Source organism: Crocodylus porosus, unplaced genomic scaffold, assembly GCF_001723895.1.
Source record: "Crocodylus porosus isolate Cpor-Errol unplaced genomic scaffold, CroPor_comp1, whole genome shotgun sequence".
Lineage (NCBI taxonomy): Eukaryota > Metazoa > Chordata > Crocodylia > Crocodylidae > Crocodylus > Crocodylus porosus.
Window position 1 is genome coordinate 43,107,415 of NW_017728943.1, and position 4,449 is coordinate 43,111,863.

Here is a 4,449-nt window from a genome sequence, read left to right on the forward strand (position 1 = left end):
GGGGCATGTGGGCCTTGCATGGGGGTTGGTAGCTCCTGATGGGGCCATTTGGCCCACGTCAGGGGGTCTGAACCCCTTGTGTGGGGGTCTCAACCCCTTGTGTGGGAAACGAACCCACTGTTGGGGGGCCGTAGGCCTTGTGTGAGGATCATTGACCTGTGGGAAGCCAGCAAAATATGTATTAATGAATTCATGAAACATGCATTTAGAGTTCACTTTATTATGATAAGAAACTTGCTTTAACACTGTAAATATATCAGTAAAACATTGTCCAACTGATTGCTGTCTCTGTCTTTATAGTGGTCTTTTGTTTTACTTGTGGAGGAACATGGATTTGGGGGTATTTTAGAGTGATTTTTTTTTGGGGGGGGGGTTTAAATCGGGTTTTTTTCAGTTTTCCAATAGGGAACACCAGAATTCCTGCTAAGGAGGCCACTGGCAGGACCCTGCCTGCTCAGACCTGGCACCTTGGACCCATCTGGCTGTGGCTGACCTCCTGGACAAGTGGGGCCAGGAGGACATGCTTTGACAATTCAATTCAGGCCACCACACCCGGAACATCTTCTGGGTGATAGCTGCCCAGATGCCCAGGCAGCAAGCACAAATGGCAGTAGTGCCACACAGAGGCCAACCCTGCAACCACAGTCCACTGGCAGCTGGCCCAGAGGGGCAGATGATTCCAGGTCTGGCAGGTGTGCAGCAGGTCACAGCCAGGCAGCAGCCCCCACTGCCAGACTGCTGCAGTGGGTAAAGGGTGCAGGGAACTCTCAGGGCTACTTCAGCAGTCCAGCTGGTAGAAAGAGTAGTGTCCCCAGGTACCAATTGGTGGGCCCCAGAAGCTCCTGAGAACTAGTAGTCCTGTGCTACTTGTCAGGGTGGCTTTTTATACTGCTGGAGCCAGGACAGAGCAGCTTTTTATACTGCTGGGGACAGCACAGGTGCTGGCCCTGGGCTCTAGTTCCCCCTGGCTAAAGATCCAGGAGGAGCCAGACAGGGTTATTTTGCCCCAAGTGGCACAATTTGCTCCACAACAAAGTGCATGTCTGAGCATATGCACTGAAGCAAAACACCCTGGCTCAGATTTGCACTGCTTCTATTTGAGCTGCTGCAAGTGCACATGCTTGCACGTGTGGATGCGCCTTTAGGTGCCAAAACCTTTTACTAGCTTATTTGTTGCATGATGATAAATATGACTGATGATTGATAAGAATAGATCTAAAAATGCTTCTTCACATAGTCTTCCATGAAGTGGCATTATACTTGTTAAGTTTCTGGGTATGAAAATTTTTATCTTTGATTATATACCTAGCATCTGTATTTCACTAGCTTAATATACTTTCCATGGGTTATTTTAAATTTATTACTTTCAAACTGTAAAATTTTCACTTAATTTCATTTGATAATACTCTGAAACTAAATTCTGTTTTATTCTATGTAGGGAAATGTTCCAGGGAGAAAGCTTTTTGCATTATATTATTACCTTATCCAAATGTAACGGGTGACATGAATAAAATATCCATTAAGAGTACAGGAGCCATTTGTCAGTGATCTTTAGCAATGTCCCCATTAACTTTCAGTTGACTCTCACAGTTGAATGTTGTATCATTTCCCTTGAAATACTCTTTCAAAGCTTTCCTAGCACAATTTTGATTTATACAAAGAACTTAGCTTGCCTTCTCACTCTTATTTCTTAAATCACTAATTTATAATTCTCCAAGCCAATGTTACTTCTAATATTATTCTAAAATACTGCATGTCTACTTTCAAGGGAAGTACTGGGATACACTGTTCTTGCCAAACATCCTTTTAGCAAAATCCAAAGAGAAACATTCCTGGGTGACTCATCATTTGGAATTAGAACTAAATGTTCTGTATATAGTTGATCAAACTTAACCTGACTGTACCCCTCAGAGGATTGTTTCCCATAATTCCCACAGATCTCCACCAGCTCTATTTTTAACATGAACAACAGAGCACTCTTTGTAGACTTGTTTTAAATTCATATATACCATCAACCAGCTGGACTAACTTATTGAATTTCAATAGTTTTCTGTTGAGTTCAAGAAGTCTATCAGTGCTGAGATTTTTCTTTACACCTTCTTTTTAGATTTTTATGTCCTAAAAGTTAAATGCTTTACAGGAATGACAGATTTCCTGGGATGATTATAAAAGCTGACTGTAACAGATTGTGGGTCTCAGGTGATAAGTAAGTGATTGCAAGCCTGCCTAGGAGGACTGGGGCAGATGATGAGGATAATTGGCTGGCCCAGAGAAAGTTTAAAAACTCCCAGGGAAGAGAGCTGAGGGAGAGAGAGAAGGAGGGCTGTGAAGCTAGAGGCTGCAGCAGTGAGCCAGGAAACTCTCTCTGGACTGGGAAAAGACCACAGGGTTTAATTTAACTCTTTTTTTGTTGTACCTGATGTTTGTTGCTCTGTGTTTTATTTTGTATTCTATGGGCAAGTTGATTCGGGGAAATAAGGACTGTGTGGTGCAACCTGACAACCTACTATACTCTAATTCATGCTGTTCCCTACTGCATTTATTGAAGGTCCACAAGGAGGGCTGGGAAATGTGCATATTTGTGATTTTCTACTTCTCCATCACCAAATTTAGGGCTTGCTTGTGTCAAAGCTTTCCCTAGGGGAATGTTACTACTAATATGAGGCTGTTGGAACTTAGTTCAGAAGATCAGTTATAGTGCTTCTGCAGTGTGTAATGGTTAGGCCTGTGCTGTGAATGAAACTCAAAGTACATGGTACATGTACTTGTTTATACTCCTTACATGTACTTGTTTGTACAAAATACATGGCTTATACTCACACAGTACATGGTTTGCTAAACCTTTTATTTCTTAGCTGTTAGGTTTGTAGTCCTTGACCAAATCTACATGATAGTACCAAAACAGATAGACACTAATATCATAAAAATCACCATAACAGTTGACAAAAATGGTAATTATCAAAGCCAAGGATTAAATGAAAAGGGAAGCTTTGATACTATGCCATTTAATAGAGCCAATTTTCCTTCAGGGAAGGGCTGAGGCATGCAGGGAGGGCAAGTAAGGAGTGCTAAGGATATTGCTGCTGCTTCTGCAGCTGCTGAAAACAACCTCAAGCCCTTCATGTCTGCTGTAAGAAACATTTGGACATATATGCACTCACATATACTACCCAGGCATGAAATGAACAATAATATACATGTAAAATCCTTCTATATTTTTGATGGCAGTTACATTCTTTCCACCCTCTAATTACTGTAAGGATAGAAGGAAAGACAGTAACTGAATAGAGGATGTTCTTAAATTTGGGTGGGCAACAAACTAGCTATGTATTGTCTGGTATTGCAGTCCCTTGTGGACCTGAAGGACACTGCCTGCCACTTGACTAGGTTGTTATCTGCTCTAATTGAGGATCTTACACATCCATGTTTCGCCTGCCACGACTTGATGTTGATGGAGTTAGTTCATATACCTTGACTTGTAGTCCAATTATCGGTCTCACCAATGTCCCGCGAGGTCCTAAGTTTCTGAGGGCTGCACCGCCCCTACATCCTTGCCTGTTCCACCAGGTGGTGGCCAGCCAGTTGGTCCAGCCATGTGTCCTCAGTTCCTCTCGAACAATCAAAAAAAGAAAGGTAAAAAAACCCATGAAAATAGAGAAGGCTCTCCTGGCCTGTGTCGCTGCTCTGGCTGTCTGCAGCTACACTCGAAACCCAACCTGACCTTCATTGGGTCAGCCTCTCTTGTTGGCTCTCTCTCTTTCTCTGAGAGCCCTTTGTAGAGCTTCCCACGATTTCTCTTAACAGCTTAAGTCCATACTATTGGGTTGTGCCACTATTACATGTAGTATGGTACCCCAAAGTCAATAGTGCCCCTCTATTAGGGTTATTATGGTACCCTTCTCACCCCAGCCAACTCCTGGCCGGTAAACAAACAGTTCTACTTCCTGCAGGGACCAGTAAACTGGGTTCCAAAACCCTGCTAGAGTTTTGCTCTCTGCCAGAGGTTCCTACAGCACTCAACGTTGCTTTCAAAGTTCCCTGCGCATGTTCCGGCAAGCTCCACCTCCTCCTCCTCCTCTTTCCGGTTCTGCATTGTTGCTTCCTGCCTGTCCCGGGCTCTTCTTTATACTGGCAGGGAAATTCTCGGCCCCTCCCTTCCCGACACACCTGGGTAGGGGGAATCTCTGCCGGGCTCCTTGGGGCTGCCGACCTGGGGCCGCTGAACCTTTGATTAGCCCGCGAGCCTTGGAGCCTTGTGGCTCCTCCTCTCTCTCACATGTATCAAGAATCAAAACTCAAGAGTACTGAGAACATATAAAGTTGGTTATAGATTTCATAGACATCAGGGCTGGAAGGCACCTCAGGAAATAGAGTCCAGCCCCCTGCCCAAAGGGCAGGAAGTCAGCTGGGGTCATAGGATCCCAGCAAGACAAGCATCCAATTTACTCT